This window comes from Osmia lignaria, chromosome 4 (genome assembly GCF_051020975.1).
Source record: "Osmia lignaria lignaria isolate PbOS001 chromosome 4, iyOsmLign1, whole genome shotgun sequence".
Lineage (NCBI taxonomy): Eukaryota > Metazoa > Arthropoda > Insecta > Hymenoptera > Megachilidae > Osmia > Osmia lignaria.
Genome location: NC_135035.1, coordinates 4,663,482 through 4,685,974, shown reverse-complemented (window position 1 = coordinate 4,685,974; position 22,493 = coordinate 4,663,482). Strand labels below are relative to the sequence as shown.

At 35.2% G+C, this 22,493-nt stretch overlaps 1 protein-coding gene, 1 long non-coding RNA gene and 1 other non-coding gene across 3 annotated transcripts in view; 1 reads left to right on the top strand and 2 right to left on the bottom strand.

Annotated features, from left to right (window-relative positions):
• Positions 1–22,493, top strand: part of NKCC (sodium potassium chloride cotransporter) — a 120,543-nt gene that overhangs the window by 3,023 nt on the left and 95,027 nt on the right. The gene's annotated exons all lie outside the window — the stretch shown is intronic.
• Positions 8,082–8,202, bottom strand: LOC117603610 (5S ribosomal RNA). Its single transcript, XR_004581255.1, has one exon. It is a non-coding gene; the product is annotated as a 5S ribosomal RNA (ribosomal RNA).
• Positions 11,222–13,628, bottom strand: LOC117603294 (uncharacterized). The gene is made up of 3 exons (XR_004581187.2): positions 13,484–13,628; positions 11,626–11,707; positions 11,222–11,546 (listed from the first exon to the last, which is right to left on the bottom strand). It is a non-coding gene; the product is annotated as an uncharacterized LOC117603294 (long non-coding RNA).

Below are 22,493 nucleotides of genomic sequence, written 5' to 3'. Positions count from 1 at the left end.
CTTTATAAATTCTGCTTTTTATACATATCTCTTTAGTTGTCTTGTACATGTAGTAAAACAATTATTGCAATTAACTTGATATGTTGCATCAGAAATGTGCTGAAAGTCCATTTTGTCTTTAGAATATTTAATTAGCTTTGGCATATCTATTATTATTAATATTATTATAATTTTTAAATTGTATTATTTTAACTGTTGCAAGAAAATTTTGTGCAACACTTTTATGTAAAAACATTAATTTATGATGTAAAAATAGCAGCGAAAATAAGAGATACAATTCTATTACAGAGTTTTAAGTTTACATGAAGAATGAATTGATTCTGGATCGAGTAGGTTTGTTCCAGCTTTAAGTGAAGTTCAAATTAAACGCTTGTTGATATGCTTAAAAACTATGTCAGTACCTCGTATATTTATGAAACTGTTTTGTTAAATCATTTATACTGTGACATGTAAGTGCAAGTTGTCCTCTTAAATTACAACATGTCCGATCTTGTCATTCAAATTACTCTTTCACATAAGTTAAATAAATTTCAGTCTTAAATTCATATTAATATTCCCAAATTATTTATGCATATATTTCCTTCATGACAATATTTATACACTTTTTTAATCATTTTTTAAATTCAATTGCTTTTTATTTGACTTTTTAACAATTATAATAATAATTGAATTTTAATTTCAATTGTCATATCAAAAAAAGAGTAACAGTAACAATTCTGTAAATTTAAATTATTTTAACAGTGTTTTCTGCAATGTTAATTTTGATAACGAAGAAAAGTAGTCAAACAATTATGGTAGATATAACATAAAACTTAGACGGTTGATACTTAATAATATGAATAATTCTTTGAACAACCTTTACAAAAGAAAAAAAAATAAAAGGAAGCAATATTCGGATTTTTCAATTCTTTTTTTCTTTATAAGTTTGTATAAAGATAACTATCTTTTTCTAATTAGTATTTTGTAGTATAAAGTAAGTGTTCAAACTTCTAGTCATATCCCGATTTCTAATCACTTCTTATGTTTTTAGACATTATAAATATAAAAAGTATACAATGGTTATGAAAAACATTTTTAATTATTTTAACATTTTTACACTGTCGTGTGAATTTAGAGTTTCCCAAACGGCAATGGATATTTGTCAAGGAAAGAATAAGTCGAAATTTTATTTTTATTATTCGTTATTTTGATCGTGCTGCTTTCGATTGATTCTGTTAAAGAACAGTAATTTACGATTTTTTAAGAAGAAGACGAAAAATATAGTTTTGTTACCTAAAATTTAATTTATGAATAGTAAGCTGAATCTCTAGTGCAGTGCATGTGATTTTTTTGTCATTTTACAATTATTAATGGCAAGAAGTTTGAAAATTGCTTTGTTCTTGATTTATTTGATAATTTAATTTATTAGTAACAGAATAGTCCATTTTTAGCAAATTATTATCGAAAGATTATTTATTTATTTATGTGGCTTTTTATTACGAGTGGATGGGTACAAATTGGGACATTTAACTTATTTGAATTTTTTTTTTTTTTTTATTCTTTTAGTTTAACTCTCGGACGGCGGACCATGGAGAGAGCCCCAATTAGAATTCAATGTTACATCGCATATTATTTTCATTTTCTAAATTTTACATTATTTCTTTCAAAATTATTTCTCTAATATAGAAAATTCTTTCGTTTAAGAATTATACATTTAACTTCAGTTTAATATCCTTGTATATGTTTTGTAAGTTTGGGTAACGATTGACCCAGGCCCCATTGTTCAAGGGTTACATTATTGTCAAAAAAAGTTACTTACATACATATAAATTACAATTAATAGTTAACATTTTCACAAAATAAACAGTTTCGTATGAATTCTTTCATACGAAACATTAAATTTAGAAATGGCGCGATGTCCGAATATTAACGTGAGTAATCATATCAAACTTTATGTTCGAATTTCCCATGAGATGAGTCAAATTCAGTCTCGATATTTATGCGATTTCCCTGAAAACAGTTATCGATGTAGTTCTTCCCTGATGCAACGTACCTCTAACGGCGATGAAGTAATTTCTTCGAGGAGATCAAGGCTTGCTCGCGGCAGTCTGTCTTTTATGAAGGGACAACCTAACCCGCTATACCGAATTCCTGCTGCTTTATTTAGAATCCCCTCGAAAACGCATAAAACGTGTATAACGTGTGGCCATGTGTACGTAGAAACTGTAACCGCGTAACTGAGCATAAAGCTGAAGAGGCTTAAACATTTATCTCCACTTCCTGTCCCCGTTGCAATTGCTCGTAAACTTCATCCCTTCGAATATGAAACGCTTTTAAGATTTTCAGGAGCATGGGTCACCACAAAATGTAAACAAACAAAGAAATTATTTTAAAGGATCTATTAGTAAGATAGACAGAGCATGGGTAAATTAAAATTTTAACAATTGGAAGTCTATCAATAGAGATAAAAGATTTCTCTTTAAGTACCATGGTAAGGGTAAGTTTGATCCTTCCAAAGTGAAATCTAAATTTATCTACTCAAAAGTAGATAATGGTAAACGCTATTCAAAAAGCTGTTTATTATTTTTTTATATAAAATTACGTAAAAATAATAATTATAAACAACCAGGATAGCTAAAGGATAATAAAGCTCTGATCTTTCATGAGTTCATTTCTAACCCAATTGAAATAATAAATTTTAATACATCAAAATAAATAAATATTATGGACAATGTCAGATTAAGGGGAAATCGCAGAGGGGCTAATGCCTCGGCCCTATTTCCCAGAGGGCCCTATTATAAATGTTTCACTTACTATATTATTATAACGAATATTGAATGAAATTTCTTTTCCTTAATCATTATATACTATTTCATTTTATTTAGACTGAATTTTAATTTTTAAACCAAGTTCATCAATCAAGGGAGTCCTCAAAGGTTTAATAGTCGTGGGTCCCAGAAATATTAATCCGGCCCTGATTATGGATTATTTATTGGATCAATATGTAGAAATAATAAATAATATAGAGCATCATTTCCAATTTTTAGATAGGTAAAGTGTTAATATTGTTAAATTAATGTTTTCTTCTCACTGTACCCAGTTTTGCTGCATCCATAGGGTACAAATGAAATTGGTAAAGGTTAGTGAATAAAGTAAAACTGAATATTGAAACTTTCTTTAAACAATATGATTTTTCCTAATTCATTTCTGATTAATTTTTTTTTGTAGCAAAACACATTACTTCTTTACCCTAAAGAGGTTACCTTACACTACTAATATACCTTTCAATTCTTACTACCCACCATTTATTTTTTAATGTAAAAAGTAAGTATATTTGATATTCGATTTTGCTCTACTCTTCTCTATGGATAGATAATATACAGGAAATCGGAAATCGTAGCACATCCAGGCAGGGGTGATTCTACGTTCCAAAAAGAAGAAAATATTTTGGTATAACATTTTCTCAGCCGGTAAATACTGTTTCGGACAGAGGCAATCGCAATAGTGGAATATACGACAAGCAAATTACACTAAATCATCTACAAACTGAACAAACTTTAAAGTCGCTTTTCTCGAAAGCGGAGCCCTGGATGAAAAAATGTTATACCAAAATATTTCCTTCTTTTTTTACGTAGAATTACCCTCTGCCAAGTTGTACTACGATTTCCGGCCCACCTTGTATGTATATAATAATGAGAGGTAAAACTTGTTTTATTTTATGAGAGGAATTTAATAAGGTAGATATTAATTATTTATGAAACTAACTGTTAATAAGGTTATTGAATAAACATGAGCAGCTAATTAATGAAATGAATACTATACACTATATTTCTTAAAAAAATTCTTCCATATTTTTATAATAATATGATCTTTTTAATATTTAGTATTATAAAGATTATAAAAGTATTGCTATTGCGTAATTTATGCAATATAAGAGTCTTTTTGTATTCTTTTTCTGTCCGATAATTCTTTGTGTCATGAATAGAATTTACTAAACTCACTTTATTGGTTATTAATCATACTATCAAATATTTCTAAAACAGTTACACGCCATCATATTTTTCATAGGTTCAAGTGAACCTTGTAGCTACATACATCTCTCATATTTTGCAATATAACTTGTTTACTTGTGAAAGTAGTGATTTTCCTTTATCATATGCTCATTTTTCATCTCTCACAATGGTATATTAAGAATTAAATGATGTTCAACTCCAACATTTTTGATTGATTAGTAAGAAAACTGAATAAATTAATTCAAAACAGAGATATTGTAGGTAATATGAAGTATACATAAACTGTTCGAAATAAAAAGAGTTCAAGACTTTAAAGGCAGTCTTGACTTTATGAAATTGAAGCAAAAAACGTATCATTTCTAAAATTGGATCCTTTTATCTATAATATATTAACCTTCGAACCACTATAATTGGGTCAGTCATGACACAGACTTATGTAACGTTTTCAGCGATGCATTAACTAATATAAAATAGTTAAATTTTTAATGAAAAAATTTACATATATTGGAAAAATAATATAAAATTTAAGAAATTAAAGTGACAGTCAAATTTTGAACTCCAAACCATACGTTGGGTTAGCAAAGACCCAGCTACATCATCTGAAAGTTAATAACATAAGTTATTTTGACAATTATATAAAAATTTATTAAAGCAAAAAAGCGTTTAAAAATTTTAGATAGGAGTCTTTCATTACATTTTTAATCAACTCAGCAAACTGTAACTCGAGAAGATCATCTGATATTACATTAATATTGCTATTAAACATTAATCTTTTCATTTTAGCTAAAGCATGAAATTTATTTGTTTTTAATGCTTTCATCCGGTCTGAAAACGTAGTATTATCTTACTCTTTCCTTTTCTAAAAGTAAAAGGAAGATTCCTATTTTGACATGTGTTAGGGTTATGCAATTAAAGTGAGCAAGGGAAATGGCGGCGACAGCAGAGGAATTTAGGATTAAGATAGATGTAAGATATAAGCGAATATGAAGCGAACTATGCGCGATGAGGTGGATGGTATAATACTGCACAAGAAATTATAAGAAATTGTACATTCAACCCTCAACTTTAAGAGCCTTTATCACTCCTTCAATATAGAAGATAAATAAATATAAATATACCGCTAATAAGAAAATATGCCTTAAATATTTTTCTATAAATTATTTTTAGTATTATGCAAATCGACGTACGCGGGTTTACCATGTTTTCTTGTAAATCAAGCTGTGCTAAGCGTTACATGAAATTGTTATATCTGGATCTCAGAGTGTATCAAATCCACTTTTTCGAAAAAATAATATTTTATATATTTCTTGTATTTTTCCCTCTTCCTGATGATAAAAATGATTTCATTTTAATTCGGTTAGTTTTCAATATAATAGTTTAAAAATAATATTAAGTAAGTATCTTGATCTAAATCAAACAGTCTAAAGGGCTCTTGATATTATTTTACAAAATATTTCAGGGCCAAACAATTCTAGATCCAGTGTTAGGTTAAAGTAATTTTGGACTCGATGCCTGCTTCAAGAGATACGTCAGAGCCATGTAACACTTTGTCTAGACTTTATGATATAAAGTCACACAAGAGGGGATACAAAATTGAAACCAGACAGTATTAAGTCAAGACATGTTGCTATTAAGTCCAGTGTCAGACCCAAACACTATCAAGTTCAATTTACTTTTTCTTTCAAAAAGTAGTAATGTTCAGTATACGATTTCATTTTTAAACAACAAAATGATACATTCCTTATCTGCGTTAAAAAAATTACGTACATGTCTCTAACGGTTTCGAAATTACAAGACTTTTGCATCTTTCATTTTCTTTCCTTTAAAATTTAGAAACTGTGACTTAATACACTCTGGCTCCGGACGTCGGATATTGGTTTTCCTTTCTCTAGCTGTGTTCGATCAATCTAATCCTCCTAAAACATTCACAAATAATAGTTAAATAATAATACATTATTATGAATTTTTTTACTCAAGGGGTTTTCAAAAATCACACCCAAAAATCAAATCTTTCGGTTCTTAACACGTTGACTGCCGTGAGGGTCACCAGTGACCGGCATCGCAAATTACACGCACTCCAATAATTAAAAGAAAACGATAGAAAAATATTATTTTCAATAGTATTGTTATTAACCTAATAATGTAAAGTATCAAATTAAAAGCTTGACATTTGAAATTTGAAAATTAATTATTCCTATTCTTAATAATTAGAGCTTTAATACATCTTGTAACAAATGCCCATTTTCACTGTGGCGTTCAACGTGTTAATGATTGACCTAAAATTAAAAAAAATATATGTGGGTACCTCTTAATAGCTTTTTGATTTATTTAAATATAAGGTCTACAGGAAAGTTCTTTCCTTTTATGAATTAAAAGAAAATATTACATTTTCAATACATTTAATAATATTTACTGAACAATATAATTTCCATCGTTACTAATGACCTCTTCCCAGCGTGATGGTAATTTATGGATTCAATTTCTGTAGAAATTGGAAACTTTCTCATCTTTGGAAACTTGAAACAACATTATCGGACAGAACTTCCCGGTACACCTAATATTTTAAAAAGTTTCCAAGAAAGAAATTAAGTTTAGGGTTGTTACGTTCATTCTTCAAGGGATGTAGAGATCTGAAATTACTTAAAGTTGTTCTTTAAGCAAAAAATTTAATTTATTTGATATAAATAAATACCTACTGAAATTATTGTTGAGTCATTTTAGATGAAATTGCTTTACAACGCTTAAAAATTTATTAAGATAATATTGTATAAATTTTCAAATAATTAAGTATATTAAGTACACACATTAAAGTTGATATACTTACAATTAGTTTAGTACTTTGGGCGCCATATTATCGATATCTAAGCGTCATACCAATTTTCGTGAGGATTTGTCAACGGTTTTAGTATGAACGATATTCATTAACGAATTATAAATAATTTTTATAAATCTTTAGAAGTTTGTCCAACTGAATCCATTAAATACTACCAAAGCCTTATACTAAAATTCAGAATAAAATTAACCATTTGCAACAGGATTTTAAAAATGTAAAATAAAAGTAAACAATATTCAACGGGAATCAACACACCCATTGCGCATTAACTACATGTACATCAGAAGTGTTGCCAATTTCTGATACAATCGTTACAATTACAAATGTTTTCAACCGTATCTATAACGTTCCGCATTTTTTCTTGCGATTTATTAATTACCAAGTTCTCCATACCGTAGTCAAATCGTTATTGGCAGCATCGTTAATTCGGGTATTTTTAATTTTGGAAAGGTTGGAATGTATTTAGTATACTATTTAACAATTAAATAGGCTTTATTAATAGTTGTGGAGCATTGGTATAATTGAAACCGAAATTATTTTACATATTTGAGCGCATTTTGAAGTCGGTTGTATTTTTTGTTAAAAATTATTTTATTTCACACTTTTTAGTGGAACGCGCAGTATTTGTAGGATAGCGTAAGGTAATTTTGAATTTTTATTGCTTAACCAATAATAACCATAAACCGAAAAAAAATTGGCTTAATGAGCAACAAATTCCATAAATTTTTGCAAGTGGGATCATCGCGGATATATATCCTACTAAATATCAAAGGTTTCATCGCGAACGATACATTCCTTAAAGAGTAAATGCCGAGAAATATAAATGAAGTATTACATTTTCTGCAATAAAAGTCGATAGCAGTGAAAAAAAGGAAAATGTGTTGTTGCGGGACCAATTGGGAGAAATACTCTACAAGGTGCAAAAGGTTTGTTTTCGATTGGTCCATCCATCTCGAAGTAATCGGTGAACATACACCGAGCGTACATGAAACAGTACGTCTTTTGCAATAAAAATCGTCAGGAATGAAAAAATCCAAAATTTCTTTTTTAGGGAACTAATCAGAGGACATACTCTACAGGATGTAAAAGGCTTCATTTCGATTGGTCCATCCATCTCGGAGTAATCGGCGAACATAAATAACAGAAATACTGATCGAATTGAGTAATCTCCTTTTTCGAAGTCGATTTAAAATTAAATAGAAGAGAGTTTTATCGAATAGGGCTGTCAAGTTTTTTTTAATTTAAGAAAAAAAAAGAACTAACAGCACGCGGAGTTCCCAAGCGGTCACCCATCCAAGTACTATCCGCGCCGAACTTAGCTTGACTTCGGTGATCGGACGAGAACCGGTAGTGGTCCTAAGTCGTATGGCCGTTAGTTAGAAATATATGGTTTACTAGAGGAGAAAACCCTTAAAAACCGAAGAAATATACAAGGTAATTAAGAAAACAATTGGTTGTTCATCCTTCTTTTTCGAAGTCGGTTAAAAAGGGCACACAAGGCGTTACAAATTTGCTACGTCATTGCAACCTCGATAATTTGAAAAATGGTTGAGAACTATTCACACCAGCGCTTCCCAAAGTGGGCGATATTGGCTCCTTGCGGGCGCTAAATCAATTATGGCCGGGGAGGAGGGTTAGTGACCACAGGTGCAATTAAGGGGCGTACGTTTGTCGCTGCATCTGTCTGTTTGTTCACCTAAAGAAGGTAGATTTTCAGGAGGGCGCTGCGTAATTTTTTATCTGAATAAAATAATTTTTAACAAAAAATACAACCGACTTCAAAATGCACTAAAAAGTATGAAATAATTTCTACTTCATTTATACAAATACCCAACAGCTGTTAATAAAACCTATTTACTCGTTAAATCGTATACTAATAAATACATTTCAACCTTTTCAGAGGCGGCGCAAAATTAAAAACTTTTCTTCTACTAGGAAGATTCTAGTTCAGACGTCGGCAACCTATCAAATCATTATTGGCAGCATCGTATATTCAGGTATTTTTAATTTTGCGCCGCCTCCGAAAAGGTTCAAATGTATTTAGTATACTATTTAACGAGTAAATAGGTTTTATTAATAGCTGTTGGGTATTTGTATAAATGAAGTAGAAATTATTTCATACTTTTTAGCGCATTTCGATGTCGGTTGTATTTTTTGTTAAAAATTATTTTATTTCACACTTTTCAGTGGAACGAGCAGTATTTGTAGGATCCCGTAAGGTGGTTTACCGTTCTTATTGCTTAATTGCAATAACGATAGTTTTTAACACTAACAAGTTCCATACATTTTTTAACCGACTTCGAAAAGGAGGAGGTTACTCAATTCGATCAGTATGTATTTTTTTGCAAGTGGGATCATCGCGGAAATATCTCTTATTAAATGCGAAAGGTTTCATCGCGATCGGTACATGCCTTGCAGAGTATACATATGTATATAGAAACAGTAGTGAATCGGCGACTGCATGCTGACTTATCCACCGGTAGAGACACGTAGGCATACGTAGAATTCAATGTAATAGTAACAATAGTTTTTCACGAATATCTCGGAAACTAAAGCTTTCCGTTAATTATACATAAGGAAAAACTTGTTCAGAATCATGCCCCCGACAACATATTAAAAGGTCATTGAAATCGTCCAATCTTGAGATTAAAAACTTCATGTATTTTGCAATAACAATGAAAAAATGAAAAATTTTTTTTTAATGGGACCAATCGAAAGACATACCCTACAAGATGCAAAAGGTTTCGTTCCGATTGGTCCATACATTTCGGAGTAATCGGTGAACACACATAGAAAAAAAAAAAAAAGGAAAATACATACTGATCGAATTGAGTAACCTCCTCCTTTTCGAAGTCGGTTAAAAAGTGATCGGCAGTGAGTCAAATCTGACTTACACCCTTTTAATGTAAACTTATATGATCAAAGAGGATACACTTTTTGGATATGGAATCTCGTTTCTCTAGTAAATTAACATAATATTAGTTACTTAATAGTTAGGAAGATTTGAGGACTTATACAATACAATAGCACATATACGTGCTGTAAGAAAACGCAACCTTAAATTAATAATTGTGATTAAGAACTACCTTAAAAAATAACTTACAATTAGAGATAAATTTTATTATTAATGAAGTACCATAATTTTACAATGATGTAATGAATGAACCTTTTTTTTGTGAAACAGGAAACTTGGAACATTTTTGAAATACTGCATCATATCTTTTTCTCAAACTGAAGAGGAAGTTGATTAATATTCTTAGTAAGAAACGACTAAATATAAATGACAGGTGAAAATAAAGTGCTGATTAGTTGGAAGTGGCGTTGAGACGCAATTTTTGGCGTTGTGACCTCGAGTGACATTGTGAGTCTCTATAGAACTTCAGTTGACAAACGCCAAACTTTATAGATGCACTATTTCAGGCGACACTATTTTAATAGACATTTCCCAAATTGCAATGGTTCCTGCACTGTTTAATTGCATTTATTGGCAACGCATCAAACTTCCGTATATCCGGCCTTCGCCGGAATCTACTTTTCGCGTGCTTCGAATTTTTTTGATATTACGGGTGACGCTGATCGAAAATTGTATTTCTGGAACTGCCATATATATATATATTCCTTGGGATATTGTGTGTGAAGGATTTCCAAGAAGATGATGTTGATTAAGTAACGTCATCGCGTAAAATATTGTCTTCTAACACTAATTCATGATTTATATAAAGGAAATCTGTTCATTTCTGATAATTTTATTGACTTTTTAATAATTTTATTAAATCTCTGCAGTGATCAGGGCCGATTCTAGAAATTCTGCCTCCGTGTAATAATATATTTTGCCGCCCCTAAGAAAACTTTTACAATGACGTCTGAGGCTTCGCTCTCCCGTCAATCTCGTGCTGAGATTTGCGCCGAACTGGAGGTTACCATGCAGTCATCATTGGTATCATTGGAAAGAACACATTTTGAAGTTGTACAAAAATTCTTGATTTTTCAATTCCTATGGCTAGATTTTAAATAATCTCAAAACCGGTTTAGGTGTGTTTTTCGCTATCTTAACAGCTAAAACAAGGCCTTAGACATTCACCTGGAGTTTAGCCTGCATACTCTAGGTTTCCTAGTAATAAATTCTAAATAGTAGTATTAATTAATAAATAGTTAATAGAAAATAATCATTCACCATATATTTTGCAGAAAAAGACATGTTGTAATATAGTAATCCTCTAATTATTTTAAAAAACGTATTTATTTAGATTCATGATATTATCAACAAAAATAATTTAACAAAAGAAAGTACCTTTAAGGAAGAGTTAACACATAATTTAGATTTATTTTATAACTTTTTTTTATGTTTCACTATATTTGAATTTCGTATAGCTTAAATGAATTTTACGGTCTCCAAAAATTTGCCGCCCTTTCCATATGCACATGTTGCACCTTCAGTTGGACCGGCCCCAGCAGTGACCAACACTACGAATTTACTTCAAATAGTTTTTGATATTTTGAGGATGAAAAGCTGCTCAGTTTGACAACAGTATATGCACAGGATATTACTCATTTAAAGTAAAATGAATAATAATTCCATTTTTCAAACTGTAAATGGAATAGTTGCTCTGTTTGCAAACCCAAACTATGTTTGCAAAAACATATGCGTATATTTGTCGAATATATGTACGAAAGTTACTATGATAATTCTATTTGAATGGATATAGATATTCATCGATCATCTGCAAAGAATTAAAACAGTAAATATTTGATAGTGCGTTTCAGCATGAATTTAATAGTTTAAATAGAACTTTTATTAACCTTCGGACGGCGGACCATGGAGAGAGCACCAACTTCAATTTAATTTTGTACTTCATATTGTTTTCATTTTCTAAATTTGACCCTGTTATTTGAAAAATTATTGTTCTAATATATGAAACACTTCCGTTTAAAAACTATATATAATACTTTAGGTTAATATTCTTGTATATGTTTTGTAAGTTTGAGTCACGATTGACCTAGGCTCTTTATACAAATAGTATACTTATTAAAATTTTAAAAACTAGGTTTTGTCAATTATCATGAACATGAAAATATGGATACTCTTTGTCAAGCATTTATAAAAACGTGCTTGAATATGTAACAGCGATTTTACTGAAATCTTAACTATATCAAGATAGGTTAGGAATGTTTATTCAATGTTTTTGATATGTTTAGATATATTCCAGATATATTTATTATCTAAAATTATTAAAGAAGACTAATTCAAATTATATTAAGTAATAATTAATTATTATTAGTAAAGGAGTAAAGCATTCGTATAACAATTTTATATACGATTTTTTATACTTATACATGGGACATACTCATAAAACATAATAATATATATATTTAGTCTTTAAATACCCGAAATTTGTAGGAACAGTTTCCGTTCCAAGTTTTAATATTAACCGAAGTTACACATTAAAGTTAAAGACAAAATGTAATTACTTTTGGTTGCTGAATTTTTCTAATTGCATTTTACAAATTTGTATATCATAATTTTCACAAAATTTAATTTCGATAAAGCACCAATGATATTTACAAAGCGGCAGTAATAACATTGCAAAAGTTCAGAAAGCCATCATAAAATACAGTGAAGATCACGAGTGGCTAAAAAAATATACACCGTACATTTTTATTTTTATAATGCATGCGCGAAAAAATTCGTGCATATGAACGCAGGATTACTAAAACGGTACTACAGAGATCTAACGAATAAAGAATCAAAAGCAAGGGTTCACATACAAAAGTTTCTTCAAAATAAATCAATTTTTGTCCTATATATAATTTATTTTATTATAAAAAAGATTTTAAATTGTTTCAGATGCAAATTTTTTTCTGTAACTTTTCAAAAATTTAATTTTGAACATTAATACAATGTTTTTAAGTTATAAAATTGCTAATAACCAACAGAATAAATATCATGGTAATTATAAAAATGATCAAAATAAAGATAAATGGGAAACCCAAAATTAAAAAGATTTACATGTTAAAAATAGAAAAAATTAAAATAATGAATTATGTGTGTGTTTTCGTTAAACAATTTTGATATCATCCCTTCAGTTTACATGTAATTTTGAATCAAAGAATATACCTAAAAATTGAAACTTGTAAAATTCCTAACAGAAGATTTTAAGCACAATTGCACGTGAATTTTTATCACACATCACAAAATTAATAGAATATCTACTTATTGTTTCTCGACAGCAGCAATAGTTACTTTAACATGTGACAAAAAGTTTATTACGTAAGAGAAAAAAAGTTAATTGAACTTTTAGTTACGCTTGCGTTTATTGCAACACCTGTTCAAAGCTACTGCATCGTTTCATGAATCAAAATTGCAAACGCCAATTAAACTTGTACATTCTACTGCTGTTCAGTTTGTACGGTAAAAAATTGTGCGATGACATAATGTTATAAAGCGCAGTTATGTAAGAAGTTTCAGAATGTATTGGAATATTCAGAAATATCAACATTGTTGTACGATGTTAGCTTCACTGTTCATTGTTCTCCTTACAAAAGAAATTTTGTGGGTTTATAGAGTGATTTAACATAAGAGTAATGATGTGCCTAATTCGTAACCAATCGCCATTTAACAGTATAGAACCTAACCTCAAAATTAAATGATTTCTCTCACCTATCTATAAATTACTCTTAGTGCAATGTAAAAAATTTTTGAAATGTTAAAGCTCAAATTGACGAGGGTTATCTCCAGCTAGAGTTTTGAGGCTTTCAGGATTTGGATTGTTTCGCTATGTATTGTACACTGACAATGAGTTGCATTGAACTTGTTGCAGTGAAGTTGGCCACGCATTCACTCATCGACACGGCGTGAATGTGTAGTGAATTTGTAGCCAACTTCACTGCGACAAGTTCAATGCAACTCATTGTACACTTCGATGTCTGAAGCTTTTCGGTATGCCTATGTACACATTAAACACAATCATGTAAAGTATAGTAGTACTTACAAAGTATGACCATTGGTGTAATTACATAGAGGCTAGGATAGGCTTGTCCCCCCGCGCTGCCGCCCTACCCAAATGTGGATTGACCCCTCACTATTCTAAAATTTTAACATTTCAGATTACCAAGATTCAAGACTTTTTAAATATTTGAACCTTCTAATTTCAGAATTCCAAAATTCAATATTTCAAACTTTAAAATTTTTTAGTTTTTAAGAAACTTGGTCTACTTTAGAATAAAATCAACTGTTCTTGAGTGTAATAGTGTTAAGTATACCGATTTTTATCTAATTACTTATTCTTTGGTTACACAGTCATGTGCAACTTGTTTTTGCCTTTAGTTATGGAAAAGCGTAGAGAAAGAAGTGTTCCACCACGCGCCTTATTCACTCTTGTTCTTTATGTGTGAGAATGAAATTCTATAACATAAATACACAAAAACATATTTAACCTTTAAACTGCGAACAGCAAAAACAGTAATAATTTAAATTTAATTTTACATTCTATTTCTGAACCTTAAGTTATTTCTTTACTCTTATTTATTTACTCATTATTTATTTACTCTCATTTGTTTATTAATCACATCTATACAATTTTTAATTCCTTACTTAACCAGTCTTATTAAATTCATAATGGATAGTTTAAATAAATGAAGAGGTAAAGTTTACTTTGATGGACGCAAAATTGTTGTATTTGACGAGTAGAATCGAAAAAAGAATCTGCTAGTTACAAAAGAATGTATTTTCAGCGTATTTTAACAGGTTATTTGGACGCCATTTTGACTTCTATCCGTAATTCGTCCAATAAGCGGAGTCGCTGCTTCTAAATAGATCACGTGTCCGCAGTCATTTTAACAGGAAGATCAAATAGTATTGTCTCTAGTTACATGTGTTTTATAAATGTTGATTAACGAAGTTCATTAGGTTATATATTTTCTAAATTAAATATTTTCAGTTTTCTTAAGGGCATCTTTTTTCCTTTGAATTAAGTAAGTTCGATGATCAAGATAGATGTAGATAAAGACATTTGATTTCTCCTGCCAAAATGGTCACCACTTATGTGATCTGTTCATAGGCAGTGACTTCGCCCATTGGACGATTTGGGGGAGAAGTCAATATGGGATCAGAATAACCTCTTAAATTATGTTAAACACGCCCAATTTTACGTAGGTATAACTTTTGAATACGTGAATCCATGAGTTTAAAACTATTATTCTTGGATTCTATTGTAAATACTATTGGACTGTTAAAATAAAAGGACTTACCTTTTCTGTCCCCTAAAATATAGTTTAACCAAATTAACTACTATGCATTTCTTCTACTACTTTCCGACCCATTGTTGGGATTCTTTTCAAGTTGTTACACATGTTTATTTCAGCATTCTATATTGCACATGATATTCAGAATTACGTCTTATAAATAAAATATAAATATATGAAAAATATAACAACGTATTTCACTGTACAATTATTTCTTAAAAATTATCTTTTAAATTATTATTAATGCGCACGATTAGGATTTGAAATACAAATATTAAAATGATGACTAAACTCGTGACTCCTCGTGGATTTTGCTTAAAAATTCTTAGTATTCTACCATAGAGGAATTGAAAAATTGCCATACATGTAGTGCAAAATTATTGTCTTTAATTTAGCTGATTTCAATAAAATATTGTTATTTGCAGAATTTCAATAAATAATTCTGTAGAAAAGAAAGTGAATTTACTTATCAACCAAATAAATATCTTAATATTTATACATACAAAATAAAGATATAGTATTGAAAAGCATCTGATTGAATTGACAGCATAGTGAAGTGTACAAGATTTAACAAATAACAAAACTATCAGTGTAATATAATTACGAAACCAGTTACCACGTGGGAACAAGTTCCCGGCGTGTTGACGGTATCGATTACGTTGCATTACCTTCCGTGCCTTAATTGCATGTAATTAAAACGGTGAACAATTTTAATGATCAAACAGAGACACGACGGTGCACAGATTCTCATCTCATGAAAACAAAAAGAAAAATAATGAGGAAAAATGAAAATCTTGAATATAAAGGAAATGCACCAGAAATGAATATAAAAAGGTTGTTCCACGATCGTGGACGATACTTTTGACTTTCAAACGATAATGAACTGGTCCGTATCAGTTTTATCCGGTAAAATAATCGAGCATGTCTTACGACATCTTTCATTGTACAGTAATACATTCGTGGCGACCAATGAAGCCAAACAATTGCTTTTTAATTGGTGATGTGTGTCTCGACAATTGAACTCATGAAGTTTGAAATAAGCGCGTCGATTAACCAGTACAATAATTTATGAGCAGTCATTTAGCACTGTTTCAGCCTGTTTCCGCATGATTATTAATGTGTTCGATGTCGCGAGTGATTCAGAAATCTTTTTTCTTTTTAATGCGAACTGATTGTACACACGAGTGACAGATAAAGTTTAAAAAGTGCTTAGATTGATTTTGCAGATACTTTCAGAGAATAATATTGAGGGTAAGAATAGTTAATTGAAATAAATCGATGGTATAATGTTATCGATTTGGTTTCTTCCTTTTTAGTTAAGTTTGATACAACATTGTCAATAATCATTGTAAAACCTGGAATATTTAATTAGATACAATTCCAATCAGGTACGGGGATTAAAGAATTAATATTTTAATTAAACAATAAATTCTAACTGAACTTTGTAATTAACTGTAGGAATACCTGATAAAATATAATTCTAATTAGATATAGAAAATAGACTAGTTAAGTTTATAAATATATTTTACAAAATTTTCTAGTTAACTATAGCAATGTATAATTAAATAATAAAAACTTTAATTAACGATAGGAATACCCAATTAGGCATAATCTTAATTAAATACAAGAATTAAATAATTAAAACTCTAATTAAATAATGAATATAATAATTATAAAAAATGCATTGAAAGCTTTTAATCAAATACAGGAATATTTTTTCGATTAAATATAGAAAGATTTATTTTTAAACAAATTGGTATCTTTTAAATGTATATCACGAATTTCTAAACATAGCATATTATTTAACTGAAAATTAAGCATCACAAATTTTTAAATTGTACATATTTAACATACTTTATATTTGAAATTGTAAAAGACGAAAATATTGTATTCTACATTCGTAATCAAATCAGGCGTCACATGGAAAAATGGTGATGTCCTGGGTTCTCGTCCTTTCCCATAAGCGTCCCCATGGAGAATGACAATGTAAGGAAGAGGCTCCTGTATAAATTGTGACCCATTCGGGGGTTCACTCTATATTACAATCTTAATTTCGTTGGGCGCTAGCCACGTTTCGTGGCGAGGAGGAATAGGGAGACAATAAGGGGTTATTGCAGGGGACGGGTTTTGCGGCACTTCCGGGATGGCCGTAACAATACTTCGCGGGGGAGTGCGCAAGGTGGATAGTTTAGGGTGAGGAAATCTCAGGGTGGGAAGGGTTCACGGGAAAGTTCCTTTACGTTACGCGTCGAGGAGGGGTCAAAATAAGGGAAATTTAAAGGGGAGTGGAAAAAGGGGGGTACGACGAAATCGCGGAGTATAAACGAGGGGACGAAGAAGGTAGTCGGACTCAGTATTCACAATTTTGGGTAAATAATAATATAGGGGACTCATCGGTGTTGCACACCATACACAAACACTCACGACTATTCACTTTACAAAACTCCTCTAATCGCTTACTCAAAATTGCTATATCGCTTAATCGTACGCCGTAACGCAAAGTGACGGGTCGTCGTCGCGGTATCGGCGACGAGCCCGTCGTAGGGAATTTTGGGGAGGGGATGGATGGGGATTTGGGACATCTTCCGGGCCTGGGGTTGATCCATTATTCATCGGCCGGTAATCGGGATCGATGGGGCTGACGGATCCTTGACGGTGGCGGGTGCGGGCTGAGGTCTTCGGGCTCGGCGACAGATGGCTCCAGCTGGCTCTCTTTTGCTACTGTTATTTGATCTCGGGGTCCATCGTTATTCCCTTTCCTGTGAGGGGTTGGGGGTCTGTCGCCGGCCTCGAAGCTCCTCTTGGGGTTGTCCGCTTCTGGGGTCCTTTTCGTCGCCTCCATCGGCCCGATACCGGCGGGCAGGGAAAAAGGGGTAAGGTGAGGGAAGGGTTTTTCGGTGGGTTACGGGGTTAGAGTGGGAAGTGGAAAAGCGCAGCGATTGTAACAGGGGGGGCACACGTGACACCACGTTACAAAATATAGGAGTTTGGCTTTATTGTTATTATTATTGTTGTTGAAACACCGGGCATTCAGTCTTCAAGGAACCATTGTACCCGAGCCCAAACAGGCAGTTCTAACTACCGAGGTAAATTGTGAAGGCCGGCCTCCCTTGCGAAGCCCAGGAGCCTGCCCACTCCAATGCCCTCTAAGTGTGCGTTGTCAAGGACTGGGGCCCCGAGCCTTGAACGCCTCTGAGCCTCCAGGCCTTTGCAACGCAATATTAAGTGGAGAGGACTCTCATCCTCCTCTCCACATCTCGGACACCCAGATTCTCGTTCCATGCCTAGGTGCGTCAGGTGTTTCCTCGTGTACCAGTGCCCAGTAATGAGCCCCACGAGTAGACGCAGTTGGTTTCTTTCTAGGCAGCTTAGGGTCCTGCCTAGCAGTGTCGATGGCCCTTTAAACAGGGCCTAGTGTGTCTCATATCTTGAATCCGGCTCCAGATTTGGTGGATCTGGGTTCTCACTCACGCCCTCACCATTTACTTTACCGTGCCCATAGAGACACCTATGTGGTGTGTTGTATCCGGACCGAGTCCCATGGCTCCTTCCTGTGCCAACATATTTGCTTTTTCATTTCCTGGTATTCCTGCGTGTCCAGGAACCCAGATAAAATTGACACAGTTATTGTTCCCAGCTAACCGTTCTAGTATGTCAGTGCAGTCTTGTACCAGCCTGGATCTTACTACCATGGTCTGAGCGCAGCCTTACTGTCACTGCAAATGTAGATGTGTTTGCCCCTGTAGCCCCGGTCCAAATTTAACTTGGCACAGGCCCAGATGGCAAACACTTCCGCTTGAAGTATCGATACGTGTTGACCTAGTGACAGAGATAGTTCTGGGTCTCTCTACCCATATCCCCACTCCGGTTCCAATTTTGGTTTTAGAGCCGTCTATGTACCAGTTCAGCCCTCCCGGAGTAAGAAGTTCCTTCTGGTTCATCTTCCACGCTTTCCTGCACGGGAATCTTACCCGGAAATTATGCTTGAAGTGGTAGGTCGGATCGCACATGTCTCCCCCCAGTGTCAATGCCCCACTTGGTTCTCCGAACTCCCTCAGGATTGACACGTGTCCTGTTCCCGCCCCCTTCCATTTCCCTGCTAGATGTAGCTTTATAGCTGCACTTCTGGCCCCGGTGGTGCCAGGTCCATGAGTGCTTCCATTGTCAGGGTCAGCATGGTGCGGAAGGCACCTGTTATCCCAAGTAACGCTAGCCGGTAAATCTTTTCCAAAGTCCTCCTGTTGCAGTGCTTCCTCATAGAGGTCCACCATACAACGGAGGCGTACGTTAGTTGGATATTAGTTAGTACCATGATCGAGGTGTAAATCCACCTGACCACTCTTGGTTTTAGCCCCCACATTACTCCAAACATCCTTCTACAAGCTCAGTAGGTTGAAATTGCCTTTTGTGCCTGCTTCTCGATATGGAACTTCCAAGTTAACTTCGTGTCTAGGGTGACCCCTAGTTATTTTACTGAGGCGGATATACCAAGCTCCACCCCAAACAGTGAGGGGGCCTTGAATTCAAACCGTCATTTCCTCGAGAACAGTACCATCTCCGTCTTGGTTGGGTTTACCTTCAGGTTATGTGATAGGCACCATTCCTGCACGAGTATGAGTGCTTCTTGCAGTCTCCTCGCTATATAGTGCGGGTGTCTGCTTCTGACCGATATACATATGTCATCCGCATACCCTTGCACCAGGAATCCTTCCTCACTTAGCCTACGGAGCAGCTCGTCCGCCACGAGAGTCCACAGCAGAGGAGACAGAACTCTCCCCTCCGGTCATTCCTTTGCGATCTGTGCCCTCAACGCAGTCCCGCTGGAGTAAGTTATTATGATCTTGGTTCGTAGCATTTCGTCGATCCAAGTAACCAAGCTATTGCCAATGCCAAAACTGCTAGCAGCTTCGCACATCATGTCGAAGGATGTACTGTTGAATTTCTATATCTATAAAAACGCTCACGACCGACTCTCCCTTACCAGGTGATGGAGCGTCATCTCCACGAATTTGCCAGCCTAATAGGCGTGCTGCGAGGTATCTACCGGTCTCTTCACCAGTGTATGCTCTCTTATGTACCTGTCAACCAATCTTTCCAACGTTTTGAGCAGAAAGGATGTAAGGCTGACGGGCCTAAAGGATTTGGCCGTGTCATAGCCGCTTCTGCCCGGCTTAGGCAGAAAGACCGCTCTGGCTACTTTCCATGCTTTTGGTGCGTAACCTAGTGCTAGGCACGCTCTGTAGATGTAGACCAGACGCCTTCACAGGTCTTCTCCGGCTTCCTGTAGGAGAACTGGAAGATCCTATCCACGGCTGGGTTTTTGTACTTGCTAAATGAGCCTATAGCCCATCTTAGCCTGTCAAGTGTAACTACCTTAGAGGCCAGGTCCCAGTCCCGTTCACTGTTCCTAAGAGGTCTCTGTTCTTCTTGGAACTGTCCTTTTGGCTCCAGCTTCGAGCCTGGGAAATGTGTCTCCACAAGACGCATCAGCGTTTGCAGAGGATCTGCTGTAACGCCTCCGTCTGGAAGTTTGAGCCTTTCCGGGTTTTGAGGGGGTCCGGATATAAATACCTTCCGAAGCCTGGCAACCATCTGTAGGGCCTCGGTCCCTTGGCAGAAGTCCTTCCAGGCCCTCCTCTTGGATGATCTAATCAATTTCTTAAAAGCCTTCCGAGTCTCTTTATATGAGGCCCACGCGGCATCTGTATTTGCCTCCATGGCCTTGTTAAGTAGCTTCCAAGCCCTAGTTCTGAGCCTGTTCAGCTCATTGTTCCACCAAGGGACCCTTCTGCTATCTTTTCTTTGTTATGCTGGACAGGACCTTTCGTACGATCTGGTGATCGCGGTCTGCAATCTTGCGACCTCGATCTCGATTCCTTCCGCGGTCCACGGTTTCACACAGTTCCCTCTGAGCTCTTCCTTCAGGCTTTCACGATAGTGAGGCCATATAGTGGCCCTGGGGTTTCTGTAGATTTCCGTAGCCCTTAGGTCCGTCTCTGCCATTATCCTGAACATAATTAGTCTGTGGTCCGAGAGCGTAGCTTCATCTTCCACCCGCCAATCTTGTATTGCTTGGGTCACCTTCCTGGAGCCCAGCATGATGTCAAGTACCTCCTGTCGCCTGCAGGTAACAAAATTTGGGCTGGAGCCTCCATTTAGAACCTCCATGTCCGTAGTTGAGAGGTACTCTAACAGAGCCTTTCCTCTCCTATTGATGTTGGTGCTGCCCCAGACGATATGATGCGCATTTGCGTCCCACCCTATCATTAGTTGCAGCCCTTTATTCTTGGTGTAGTCTACCAGCCCCCTGAGTTCCCTCGAAGGTGGAAGTACCTTAGAGTCGTAGGGTAGGTAGATCGAACAAACCACCAGATTCGCCCCGCTACCCCCCACCCCAGCTCTCAGTAGCACTGCTGCCTGGTCTCCAGTACAGAATTCTGCCAGTTTTGTGGCCCCGAGTCCTCTTTCTACGAAGTCGTATGCCCTTGGGCCGTATTTCAGGATCCCGTGAAAGATGGAGCCTTGTTTTAAATCCAGCCTGCCTACTTGCTCTTGGTATATCTAAGGTTCCTGTATAAGGGCTTTATTTATATTTTTATTTATATGTGTGTGCTGCACCGCTAACCGCTATTGGAGCAGATCCGTAGCTGCTTTGCAGTGCTGCAAGTTGATCTGCAAGATAGAGGAGCATCCTGCGGTCATAGAGGCTGCAGTATTACTCTCTCTAGCGTGTATCTCGCCGGTGCTTAATGTGCCCGTGTTCCGGCCCATTATTTCCCCCTGCGCTTTACCGGGGCATTCCATTTGGCCCCGTTCCCTTGGTCTGTACGGTTACCCGGAGTGATAGTCCTTTGGGCCCCACTCCGAGTCTTCGACAGGCCAACTCTTCCCATGATCCAGGACTTGGGAGGTCTGCTCCTAGGTCCCCTGCAAGTGGGTCCCTGGCTTTCTCTCCCCGTTGGATTGGTCTTTAAGCCCTTCGCCACCGGGTCCTTACTCTCCATTCCCGAGTCGATGGTCCATGCTTTCGTTTTGGCCGGGCCCTTCCCTTTGACGTTGCTCCCTAACGATCCTCCTTTCCCAGACGATAGAGGGGTAATGGCGGCCACCTTGGTCTCCGTGGATGCGGATACATTCTCCGCGTCATTGGTCCCGCCGTTGCCACCACTCCTCCCTGTCGCTGGGGGCTTCGTGGTGCCGTCCTTGCCGGTACTCGATTTCCCGGTCGGTTCTCCCCGACTCGCGTCGGCCCGTGCACGAGGCTCCCTAAAGAGTACCCTGTCCAGTCCGACATGGGCCACGAAGCCCCAACCGCTCAGGACCCGAGAGGACTCGTCCTCATCCCCAACCACTTCTTGGACCGACCTGGCCTCTTCTTTCCGCTCCCACACCCTCCAAAGTTGGGTGTTCAGTCCCAGATTTTGCCT